The sequence below is a fragment of the Lycorma delicatula genome, chromosome 6 (genome assembly GCF_047948215.1).
Source record: "Lycorma delicatula isolate Av1 chromosome 6, ASM4794821v1, whole genome shotgun sequence".
Classification (NCBI taxonomy): domain Eukaryota; kingdom Metazoa; phylum Arthropoda; class Insecta; order Hemiptera; family Fulgoridae; genus Lycorma; species Lycorma delicatula.
In genome coordinates, this window is record NC_134460.1 from 23,829,376 (window position 1) to 23,843,007 (window position 13,632).

General features: G+C 37.5%; 1 protein-coding gene across 2 annotated transcripts in view; it reads left to right on the plus strand.

Annotated features, from left to right (window-relative positions):
• The first annotated feature begins 8,721 nt into the window (after nt 1-8,721).
• LOC142326736 (protein croquemort-like) overlaps nt 8,722-13,632 on the plus strand; it is a 69,820-nt gene continuing 64,909 nt past the window's right edge. Inside the window, exon 1 of one of the 2 annotated variants that reach the window (XM_075369401.1) lies at nt 8,722-8,920. The gene's annotated coding sequence lies outside the window, so the exon portion shown is untranslated. Of the gene's footprint in view, nt 8,921-9,263; nt 9,417-13,632 lie in introns of those variants that run through there. The other variant, XM_075369402.1, reaches the window with a different exon arrangement.

The following is a 13,632-nucleotide window of genomic DNA, read 5'->3' on the forward strand; positions in this document are numbered from 1 at the left end:
GCACAAGTTTTGGTTCCAGGTTCTGATGAAGCTCCATTTGACCAATCTTTCCTTATCCAATGATTTTCCCTGTTTGCTATCCCATTTACACAAAAAATAAGGAAACTTTGCGTTTTCTCCTTGCTGTTCTAGGAGCATCGATATTATTTTGAGATTGCCGCACGTAAGCCACTTAAATTATTTTATTTTATTTTATTGAGAACGAATTCCAAATTATCGTAATCCTCTTTTAAATGAACAGAATATTCGACGGATTCGTATTCCTACTGTGAAATTTTCTCTCTCCGGCTCCTAAGTACCCCTGGGGTTCCCGGCCGTTCATTGGAACCGGCACACCTAGGCATGCCGTCCCTCACGACCGGGGCTATCCACCACTTCCTACGTCCTTACCGTCCAACATTGTGTACACGAAAGTATCGACTCTCCTCCAGTTATTGTGAGAAGCCAACATATAGTTAATTAATTCATTGGGTCTGAAGCCAATAACTCCGGCCTGCTTCTCTCAGCTTCCCGTTCTGTGCAGTGTAGGAACGTATGCTCCGCCGTATCGTCCGGTGGGCAATACATACAAATCAGGGTCTCCCTTCTTCCAACCCGATAAAAAGACAATTTGAAGTTTCCACGCCCATTAAACATTTGTGACAAATAAAAGTTCATCTCCCCAAAACTTCTTTTGCACCAGGACTCCAGTTCCGTAATTAATCTCTTGGTTAATATTGACGAAACAACTATTATACATCTAGCCCTCTAGACCGCAAAAGAACCCTTTCTTGACTCTGATTTACTTAATCTGTCTTGCCTGTTTGCCCGTAAATGAACTTGTAGGTCCATAGGTTGCTCTGACGCTACTACACATACTGAGACGTACGACACAGTGCGGACGCTGAGAGTACTCCTATTAAAAGCCTTCTGTTTATTCTTTGGGGGTCTTCGTCTTCAACATTCCTCCGCTCCGTTACTGCTGCATGCCGCACTGGGGCAGCGAAAATTATTTCTGATATCATTGTAGACGTGATCAGTTTCCTTTTGGAGACCCTCGGTGCAGCACCTGTCGTCATTATCACATTCAATGACTTAATTGTTTTCTCAGGTTTCTCGCATCGCTCTAACATGTTCACTAAAGCGTAACCCTTTATCAAGCGTGACGCCCAAATTTTTCACCTTTCCAATAGAATGTAGCGGCAAGGTACCAATCCTTCTCTTACCCTCACTGGTAAGAGAAGGATAGAATAGACTCATACTTACTAGGCGATAATTTCAGTCCATGCTCTGCCTTCCATGTATTAATTAACATTAAATCTTCGTTACTTCATCCTCTGTCTGACCTCCAACCTTTACCGCGAGATCGTCCGTAAAAGCTCTCGATGCAGTCCCCTCCAGTAGTCTCAAACTTAGTACTTCATAATATACAATTAGCCACAATAATGGCCCCAGAACAGAGCCCTGCCGAACACCGCTATGGGTTTGGAAACGAAGAGGCCTCCTCTCCGTGTCCGCTGACGCTCACCTTTCACTAAGGTACTCCTATGTCTTTGTAAGTATAAACTGACACCCTTTCTTCTAAGGGACGACTTTATTACACTCCAAGGCAGGGTCCCAAAAGCATTTTGTACACCCAAAAGAATGAGCACAGGCAACTCTCGTGTTCTCCGTGTACCACTCCTTATCGTTGTCGCCCAGCTCACCACTCTACTAACCGCCTGTATGGTTGAGCAGCCCGGCCAAAACCAAAATTGATTATCGAGAATACTGACCCCCCCCCCCCCACCGCAAACCGGTCTGAATTCATTCAAAATTCGGGAATCCAGCATTTACTCGACCACTTTCCCCATCTTGTGCAACAACTACAACGGCCGGTATTCTGGCTGCGATCGCCACTCCTGGTTTTCTGGAAGGAGGCCACTGTGGTCTCCTTCCAGCAAATTGGGAACGTCTTTCCATTCTATAGTTCACTACATCTTCAATTTGCCACGGTACCTTTGTTACTAGGCACTTAAGGACGGCGGCGGGGACCCCTTCCGGTCCCGGGCTCTTTTTATTTTTTAACTTTAAAACAGCTGCCGTGACTTCCTCCAAAGTATATCTTCTTGTATCACATTAAATAATTTCCGTTACTTCCTGCTCCTGACAGAGAAGCAACTTGTTAACTTCTCGTACTGCTTGCTTCTCCGTGAGGACGGGTAGACATTGGCCAAAACGCCTCATGGCTATCTAATAGGCCCGCCTCCACGGGTCATCATCCAAGTCTTGGAAAACAGGATTCTTAATAAAATGAATCCTTTCATTCATCACTAACTTCTTGATCTGTGGTGTCTGCATCAACGTCCTTTATGTGTACCATCACTCTGCTATCACCACGCGACCTCAGGTCCTTCTGCAGGTCGGCTGTCTTATCTCTTAATGTCGTGGTAAACCGTTCCGCCATGGTGGTTCCCTTGATCCTGACAAATACCTCATCATCACGGCCTCATCGTAGGAATAAAACCTCTCCCGCATCTTTCTTGGATTCACTAGTCTTCATTGAATGTAGCAAGTTCGTGTAGGACTTGCCCTGCTGCCCGGACCACTACCGTTCTGCTGTCCTCCATCGGTGGTGTAGATCTTTTTGTGTCACCTGTCCCAGACTGAACTTGGCCCGAAGGGAAAAAGTATAAAGGGTAAAAGTAAAACGTATTCATCCAAAAAACCAATAAAACTTTTTGGGTGGCCGAGGATATGAATCCCCGAAAAATGGGTTCCAAAATTTGAAGGGGGGAGGTCATAGGGTCAGGAAGGACCCGGGTCGGATAGATCCGGAAGGATTTGGGGATAGGGTAAAAGGAAGGGAGAAAAACGAGAAAAGCTATTTCCTCTTATAAGCTGATGCAGGACTTAGAAAAATTCTGCTCAATTGGATAATAGTAGAAGCAAAAAAAGTCCCCTTGTTTGTCTCGTCTGTCGAATCCTGCGAGACAATTATCGGCCTTATTGAGTATGACAAAAGGTCGAACACTTAAAAACCGTAATAAAAAGTAAGCCCGTATGCCAAAAATCAATCACATCTGTAAAACATGTCCATAAAAATATCCACCACAAGTTCCAGTCCTCCAAACCAAAAAAAGCAACTAAAAACTCTAAAATCAAAGAGCGTAGCGGACGGCACATCCGAACACCATGAAATCTATTACTTAACCGGAGGTCACGGATTGTCACGATCTGTCGGCCAAGCTCTCCACCTCTCATCCTCAACCCAACCCTCTCCGCCGTTCCTCTTCAGACCACTCAACTATTTAGCTATAAGACCGCATAGTAAAGCCAAAATGTGAATGTATTCCATTAATTTAATATAAAAAAAAATTTTTATGTATTTTATATTATTTTTTGTAATGTTTCACCTTTTTACAAATTTTGAAATTTGCGATTTTTAAAAATCCTGATGTGATGAAAAATTAAATAGAAATCATAAATATTCTATGATGAAAGGTAGAATATTGCAATCAAGGTTTATGATTAACTCCTCTCACAAATTTTATTAAAATTGATATTGCTGGTTTTTATTTAGAAATGAATTAGCTGATAGAACCATTACAAAATGGGAAATTATTAGACTCGATTATTTTTAATTAGTAGTTCAAGCAAATAACATATTTTTAGGTGGATGCAATCAACTTTGGTGGATACAAGTTATTCAAAATCATAACAACCGCATATTTTTTCAATAATAAATTATGGGGTGGCGTTCCAAGAGGTGAGTGGCTGTTTAACACTTCTGTTGGATAGTTAGCCGTCTTTTCATCACAGTATCATCACAGTGTTTCAGTGACTTTTTCACTGAAACACTTGCGGGATATAAATTTAATTTTTTTTTTCGTTAATTAAATCTGTGGCTGCATTTGTAGACGCTAAGCTATAACGTTTAAAAGCCAGTTTTCATCTCAAAATTTAAATTCAAAGTCCAAATAAACAGACTTTATTAATAAATCCGATTTGATACAAAAGTTTCCAAATTGATTGGTAATGTAACAGGATTTACATTTAAGAGTGGCGAGGCTGATCCAATTTGAAGTAAAATCTGTGAAAATCTTGCCTTCAGGATCGCTTATAAGAAGACATCTCATGTTTTTGGACAAACGCAAAGACTTCACATGTTGCAGATGATGATGTGGAGGGTGAGTGTCAGTATTATTTGTATGTTAGGTGTGAGGTCACTTCTTTTCATTCAGGTATAACATCTTTGCGATTACTGAGGCTGAGGTGCAGCAGGTTGTTTGCAGTTTTGCAAGGCATAGGCTCCTGGGTATGATGGAATCAATGTGGAACTCCTTGTTTGCTCATTGGGCGTAAGAATACATTCAATAATGAAGGTTCTGAATAGAATGTTTTTTGCTGCCCATTTTCCATTTTGTTGGAAAAGGTGTGATTAAGCTTTTTTTTAACGTTGGTGAAAAGGATCCTGTTGTGAGTTTGTTGTACAGGCATCTGACACTCCTGCCAGTGCTTGGTAAGGTGTTTGAGAAGGTGCTGCATTTGCAGATTTATGAAAGATTAGCCTCACAGAATCTCTTAATGGAGGACCAATATGGGTTTTGACTGGGGAAAGGTACAGAAGATGCAATTTTAAAAGTGATTGATGTTGTTACTGACTGTGTATCTTTTGAGTAATTTTTGGATATATCCAGGGCATTTAACAGCTTGTGGTGGCTCTCTGCCTTGTATCAATTACAATGGCTGGCGTGTACGCATGATGAGACCTGGGTGTTAAAAATTACTTTTATAACTGATATGTAGTGCTTTGTGATGGTGGCACTGAAGTTAGTAAGATGCTGTACAAGAAGTTCCCCCAAGGTAGTGTGCTGGGCTCTCTGCTTTGGGTTGTGGAGTTTGACTATTTTACATGTTTAAGGTTACTCAATGGATGTCATGTCATCATTTATGCCGATGATGGGCTTCTGCTGATCAAAGGAGTTTTGTGAAACAAGATCGAATTCTGGGCAACTCTAGCTTGTAGAATACTAGAGATGCGGAACAGGCAACACAAAATGGTATTTAGTCCTGAGAAGACCATCATTATGCTGCTGAATGGCCGTTGGGCCGCCATGCAGCGAGCCCATGTTTCGATGACCGGCCATGCTATTTCTTATGCCTCTTTGCTACAGTAATTGGGTGTACTCCTTGATGAAATGTTTAGATTCAATGAGCACCTTCAGAGTGTCAATAAGAAGGCATGTGATGGCTTCTTCAGCGTTTGTAGGCTGGTCCACTCGGATTGGTATCTAAATTTTAAAACGATGACAATTTTGTATAAAGATATATGCGAGGTGTTTATGCTTCACGCAGCATCTGTTTGAGCAAATAAAGTGAGGTATTAAAGGCGCAATAATGTGTTGAGGGCTTAGCATCTCCTGTTACTTACTGAAGGGGGAGGGCTATAGGACTATTTTACGAGAAGCAGTTCTAGTTATTGCGGGTGTTAAACCAATTGACATCCTTGGATTGGAACGTCAGTTACTTTATTCTGTGAAGAAGTCGGGTGAACTGACTGCGCAGCATTTTTGGGAAATAGAGGAGGAAGGTTTTGGTATTTGGCAAGAAAGGAGATTGTGACAGCAGATGGGCGGTCTCTTTCCAGATGTAAGGGTGTTGAGAGTCGCCTTATGGATCTCCCCAAATCGGCATTTGACTCATTTGTCTCATGTTTGTGGTGCATTTCGGGTGAGGCTGGCTCAATATGGCTTGACTGACTCGGTTCAGTGTCCTCAAGGTCTAGTATCAGATGACGTATGTCATGTGCTGTATGTCTGCTCAAAATACAGATATTGAGGGTCTAGAAGATGACCAACAGTAAAGCCCATCATGGCTAGGAATTGAGGGGTTTGTTTGGCAACTGGGATCGTCACAAGACAGGTGTCTTTTCCTATCGGGGTCAGGATGAATGATATATTAGTTATTTCTGATATTAAGCTCATTAAATATCCTTGCGACTGAACGCCAATTGTGTTATAATGCTAAGAAGGTAAGTCAACTTACCTCTGGGCGCATCAAAGAAATAGATGACCAGGGTTTCTATCTATGGCAGGTCAGGTGGACTGAATCGCCCAATAGCCGTAACACACGTGGAATCTTTCCTAACATGAGAATTATGCAGGTAATAAGGTGGATTTCCACGAATCGTTATATTACACAGTTTCTTTCTGAACATGTTGCTTTTCAAGATAGGTTGGAGAAACATGGATAGGTTGCTTGTGTCTGGAGTGAAGAGCTACTGATGATGTGCGCCATGTCTTATATATCTGCCCCAGGTATAAAGCTGAATGTACCAAAGTAGAAAGAAAGCTTGTGAGGATCAATTGTGGTTTTGTTCCTCAAGTTTATTGGAAATTCGTAAGGGAATGGAACATAGTTGCTGGCTTCCTTAGATTCATAGCCCTGAGGAGGATGGCTGAGGGGATCTGATGCTGTTATAAATGTGTAGCTAGAATAGCAACCTGGGTGGCTAGGGATCAATCCGGGTGCTATCTTCACCATTGAATTTTGGCATTGAGCCCCGATTAGCTTAGGTATTCGCTGTTGGGATGAGATGGATATGTGGAGAACTGTGGTGTGGAAGATGTAGGCATTGACCTCGATCTCAAAGCAGACCAGAGCAGAAAGAGATAGGGTATGTTTTCATTAGAGGCTTATTAAATTTTTTAATCTCTCTCTTGATTTTTAAATAAATCAAGAGAACTTTGAGTAAATGAATTGTTGGATAAAATTGTTGTTGTTACGACCAGCACTTGTTTTGTTTGTATGAGAATAGTATTTTTGGTGTTTAAAGACTCAATCAAGTAATGATCTGATTGTGCAGTTTAATTGAAGTTAGATATAGGAAGAGTTTTTGGGTGAAATCTTCGGTGTTAGAGGACGGTGTGGAGATCGTGGTTCTGCGAATCGATTAATTTGGTAGTAGAGGGTAGTAAGCTGTGATAGGTGGTCTTGGTTGGAAGAGGCCATTCGAAGGCAATAGTAGGTTGTATAAATACACTGATGGAAATGTCTGCCAAGACATTTGGAGAATAGAGAAACGATTTGCTTGCACTTTTGGCTAAATTTTTAATGCATGTTCCACAGAGTAGTCAACTTTGGTAATCGAGTGATTCAAAAAGGGCTTTACAATTTTAAAGCTCATAAAAATTTATTGAGATAACTTACAGATTCAGTTGATGTCTCATGTCTTAGGAAAACATAAAGTTCGTCAGCCAACATTCACTTTAGTTCGTTACAGCTTCCATTTGTAATGTGACATACATCCCACCTGAAGTCGATTTCATTCCAGGCTCTAGGCAACAAGTTGGGCATTACCTCTGCATTAATTCATAGTCTTTGGTCAACAAGACAAAACAAAAGTGGCAAAGGTGGTAGGTACATAAACCTGATCTTTAATGAATCCCCACAAGAAAAACTTAGTGGGGGCAAAACTGGGGAGTAAGGTGGCGATGTAATTGTACCTTCATGACCATTCTACTGACCTGGGAAGTGAATAACAAGAAAATCTCTGACTTTTAGGCATACAAACCGAAATACGTAGTGAGCATGTTCCGCATCAGAAAATGTATCCAATTTTAACAAAACTGTTGACCAGTGCGACTCGCATATAGGCACTGTGGAACTGCAGCACCCCCTATTTCCACTTGATATTATCAATAATATTTAATATAATTAGTCCCTTTTTCTTTATATTTGTACAATATATAATCCTTAAGCTTAATGTCAGTAGCCATCCCCCAGTTTATGAAAAAGATACAAAAATCTTTGTATGAGACTGTGCACTTCAGTTACAGCGGCGCGGCTGTTGTGTGCATGCGCACATAAGAAGCTCCACGCGAGGGAGAGAGAGCACTGTCGCTCTCGCAGTGCCGACCCTGGCGTGCTAGTGGAAGGTAGTTTTTTTTTCTACGCGTGTGTATGGAACGTTCCTTGATCGTTCCCTTTTCTAGTTTAGTCGGTTTTAGGAATATGGAAGCGGTTTAGTTGTTTTTTCAGTAGTGATTGGAAGATGGCGGAAAGCAAGGGCTCTTTGATTGCGAAAGCTGTCCAAAAACAAGCTGGAAGGGTAAAAGAGAAGGTGATTAGTTAAAAATAATTATGTATTTGTTTCTGTGTACATCGAAATTTAAATTAGACACCAACGGACTATAGTGTTTTTAAGGGGAAACTTTTGAGTTTCCCCTTTATAATAATTGAGTTATTATCTAATAATACTAAAAAATATTATCTGTACTGACATTTTATTCGGTTAAACCGAATATGGTTTTTAAGCACAACGAGCCGCCACTGCTGTTGACAGTACTGGTGTCTCAATTCGGTATTAATGAACTACGTGAGTCAAAATTTAATGTGTTTTGTTATGAAATGAGCCCTCAAACAAATCTGTAAGTGAGATAAATAAATGTTAAATGCTTTTAAAGTTGTTAATTACTTTCTGAATCGCCCGATAGTGGTAGTATTAAGTAGGAGAAACTAAGATTGTTCAAAATTAATAAATACCATAAAGTCTTGTAAAGGTAACTAATATTATTATTTAGGAACACAAAAAAAAGTGGAGCATATATGTAATGTAAGTAAAAGTTTAGTTAACAAATTAACCAAACAACCCAACAAGCTTAATATAAGTATGTTTCCGATAATCGATTGTTTTATAGTTAGTTATCTTTCGATTGTTTTGTTATAAATCGTTTCTCTTTCGTCGATTTATGACAGAAAATAGGCTAAAGAAATATAATGTGGTTCATAGTCCGGTTAATACGTAATATGTTAGTAATTAACTAACAAATCAATTGCATCTTTTGTACTGAAAATCACATTTTTCAAGTTGTGGATGTGACTATTTTGCTAATTTTTATTACCTTTGCTCTTTACTTCCTGAGTTCACAAGATTTTGTTAAATTTCTGTTTTACGGAGGTTTGTTTATAACTTTTTTTTACATTTTTTAGTTACTTTATTCTGTTAAAATAGGTAAGGCCGTAATTAAATTTGTTTCTGTACTAATCTAATTTTGAAAGATTACGTTACGTGTTCGTTACTACATGACTACCTTGGATCACTAAAGTTAGGGATTTTAAGTCTATGAATTTATAATTTGTTTTTCTTCTGCTTTGTTTATTATTTTATCAAGTACAGTTATTTCGTGTTTTTTATTTTTTTAAATAATATAAATTCAGCCTTAGAATTTTTTGTGTTCATTTTATCTTTTTATGTTATCAGTAATTTGTCTTAGCTTTATTAGCTTTATCAGTAATAAATTTTGACTGATGTAGTTGTGTATAGTGACTCATGTGTATTGTAAATAATTTCACACATGATTCAGTGGTTTAAAGTTCATTTCATTAATTTGTTTTGTTAGAGGTTTTTATTATTACAATAATTATTTATTGGATAGTTATATTCTTACTTAACGGTAAGTTATTTTTATTATTAATAATTATTATATAAGTGAAAATCATGTAATAGTATTGCTATTAGGTGTGATAGTGCCTACACCAAACTTTTTACCCTCAGTTTAAAATAATTTCTTTTAGTTTAATTTTTATTATAAGCAGTAATAGATTCAATACCAGTTTATATTTAAATTCAGTAATATATTCATAGGTTGGGGATAATTAGCCTAAATTTTTTTTTCATCAGTTATTGTTTTGCTTGTTACGTTTAGACTGGATTAAGTATTAAATTAAATTTTTTTTATTATTGATATAAATGAAATGAACTATTAGTAATCATGTAAATAAGACATTATTTGATGAGATTGTTATAATACTCAGATTAAAATTATTATTAGGATTGTTGATTTTGACACATTTACTTTAATTAAAAAGACAATTTATTCACTGATTTTTATGAAATTTTGTTTATTGACTTCTGAAAACAAATCAGTAATATCTTTTAATTTTGGTTATAATTGGTCAAAGGGGTTAGAGTGATACTATCATCTTGGGTCTTATATCAAAACTAACCCAAAAAGTAAAATAATTTTTTTTACATAATTCTATTTGCATACATATATACTTAATGTTTCACCTAATTTTCCTTCAAAGTTTTTTTGTAAGCTGGAATGATTACTAGGCTTTGGAAAGCAGCTAGTTGGCGTTTGCATGAAGGTTATGTGCAAAAGCATTAACTATCATACATTTGTAAAAAACAACGTGTTTTCATTCATACACATTATCCCTACTGTTCAGGCCCTATCAATCTCTCCCTCACACTCTCTCTTTCTCGTTATACTTCCTCATTCGGCCATTCTACACGTGTATGTGAATACATGTACATACACATGCAAAAAAAAATATTGTTGATTACTGTTAATTTTTTACTTCCTTTTATGATTGAAACAATATCAGAAGTAATTAATGAAATAAAATGTTATGTATTTTTCATATTAAATGTGTATATGTAATTTAATAGATGGACAAGGAAGTTGTGTAATGTCCACATCAAGATTTTTTTGATTTTTTAAATATTATTTATTAATCTATATTTTTATGTATTAAATCATTTTATTTATTTATTCCTCCTCTATTTATTTATATTTTTCCTCCTCTATGAATCATGAGACCTTGCCGTTGGTGAGGGGGCTTGAGTGCTCAGGGATACAGAGTAGCTGGACCGAAGGTGCAACCATATCGGAGAGGTATCTGTTGAGAGCCAGACTAAGGAATGATTCCTGAAAGAGGGCAGCAGCTCTTTCAGTAGTTGTTAGGGGCGTGAGTCAGGACGACTTAAACGGCCGTATCAACATCACTCAGTCCTCTGAGTACTGCGCAGCTGAAAGCAATGGAAAACTACAGCTGCTTTTTTTTTCCAAGAAAATGTGGCTCTGCATTTTCACATAACAATAATGGAGGCGCCTTCCTTGGTAAAATATTCCGGAGGTAAAATAGTCCCCCGTTCGGATCTCCGGGTGGGGACTACTAAGGAAGGGGTCACCAGAAAATTAAAAAATAACATTCTACGAGTCGGAGCGTGGAATGTTAGAAGCTTAAAAAAGGTTGGTAGGCTAGAAAATTTAAAAAGGGAAATGGATAGGGTGAATGTGAATATAGTAGGAATTAGTGAGGTTCGGTGGGAAGAGGAAGGTGACTTTTGGTCAGGTGATTTTAGAGTAATTAACTCAGCGTCAAATAATGGGCAGGTAGGAGTAGGTTTCGTGATGAACAAGAAGATAGGGAGGAGAGTGGAGTATTTCAAAATGCATAGCGATAGAATCATTGTAATAAGGATAAAATCAAAACCTAAACCGACAACGATTGTTAACGTTTATATGCCTACAAGCGCCCATGATGATGATGAGGTAGAGTGTGTATACGAAGAGATTGATGAAGCAATTAAACACGTAAAAGGAGATGAAAATTTAATAATAGTTGGAGATTGGAATGCAAGCATTGGAAAAGGCAAGGAAGGAAATATAGTGGGTGAATACGGGCTGGGCAAAAGGAATGAAAGAGGGGACCGACTTATAGAGTTTTGCACGAAGTATAATTTAGTAATTGCCAACACCCAATTTAAAAATCATAATAGAAGAATATACACTTGGAAAAAGCCAGGCGATACTGCAAGGTATCAGATAGATTATATCATGGTTAAGCAAAGATTTAGAAATCAACTCGTTGACTGCAAAACTTACCCTGGAGCAGACATTGATAGCGACCATAATTTGGTGGTAATGAAATGTAGATTGGGGTTTAAAAACCTGAAGAAAAGGTGTCAGATGAATCGGTGGAATTTAGAGAAGCTTGAGGAAGAGGAGGTAAAGAAGATTTTTGAGGAGGACATCGCAAGAGGTTTGAGTAAAAAAGATAAGGTAGAAAATGTAGAAGAAGAATGGGAAAATGTTAAAAAGGAAATTCTTAAATCAGCAGAAGCAAACTTAGGCGGAATAAAGAGAACTGGTAGAAAACCTTGGGTTTCAGACGATATATTGCAGCTGATGGATGAACGTAGAAAATATAAGAATGCTAGTGATGAAGAAAGTAAAAGGAACTATCGGAAATTAAGAAATGCTGTAAACAGGAAGTGCAAACTGGTGAAAGAAGAGTGGATTAAAGAAAAGTGTTCAGAAGTGGAAAGAGAAATGAACATTGGTAAAATAGACGGAGCATACAGGAAAGTTAAGGAAAATTTTGGGGTACATAAATTAAAATGTAATAATGTGTTAAACAAAGATGGTACACCAATATATAATACGAAAGGTAAAGTCGATAGATGGGTGGAATATATTGAAGAATTATACGGAGGAAATGAATTAGAAAATGGTGTTATAGAGGAAGAAGAGGAAGTTGAGGAGGATGAAATGGGAGAAACAATACTGAGATCTGAATTTAAGAGAGCATTAAAAGATTTAAATGGCAGAAAGGCTCCTGGAATAGACGGAATACCTGTAGAATTACTGCGCAGTGCAGGTGAGGAAGCGATTGATAGATTATACAAACTGGTGTGTAATATTTATGAAAATGGGGAATTTCCATCAGACTTCAAAAAAAGTGTTATAGTTATGATACCAAAGAAAGCAGGGGCAGATAAATGTGAAGAATACAGAACAATTAGTTTAACTAGTCATGCATCAAAAATCTTAACTAGAATTTTATACAGAAGAATTGAGAGGAGAGTGGAAGAAGTGTTAGGAGAAGACCAATTTGGTTTCAGGAAAAGTATAGGGACAAGGGAAGCAATTTTAGGCCTCAGATTAATAGTAGAAGGAAGATTAAAGAAAAACAAACCAACATACTTGGCGTTTATAGACCTAGAAAAGGCTTTCGATAACGTAGACTGGAATAAAATGTTCAGCATTTTAAAAAAATTAGGGTTCAATAACAGAGATAGAAGAACAATTGCTAACATGTACAGGAACCAAACAGCAACAATAACAATTGAAGAACATAAGAAAGGGAGTCCGACAAGGATGTTTCCTATCGCCGTTACTTTTTAATCTTTACATGGAACTAGCAGTTAATGATGTTAAAGAACAATTTAGATTCGGAGTAACAGTACAAGGTGAAAAGATAAAGATGCTACGATTTGCTGATGATATAGTAATTCTAGCCGAGAGTAAAAAGGATTTAGAAGAAACAATGAACGGCATAGATGAAGTCCTACGCAAAAACTATCGCATGAAAATAAACAAGAACAAAACAAAAGTAATGAAATGTAGTAGAAATAACAAAGATGGACCACTGAATGTGAAAATAGTAGGAGAAAAGATTATGGAGGTAGAAAAATTTTGTTATTTGGGAAGTAAAATTACTAAAGATGGACGAAGCAGGAGCGATATAAAATGCCGAATAGCACAAGCTAGCCTTCAGTAAGAAATATAATTTGTTTACATCAAAAATGAATTTAAATGTCAGGAAAAGATTTTTGAAAGTGTATGTTTGGAGTGTCGCTTTATATGGAAGTGAAACTTGGACAATCGGAGTATCTGAGAAGAAAAGATTAGAAGCTTTTGAAATGTGGTGCTATAGGAGAATGTTAAAAACCAGATGGGTGGATAAAGTGACAAATGAAGAGGTATTGCGGCAAATAGATGAAGAAAGTAGCATTTGGAAAAATATAGTTAAAAGAAGAAACAGACTTATAGGCCACATACTAAGGCATCCTGGAATAGTCGCTTTAATATTGGAAGG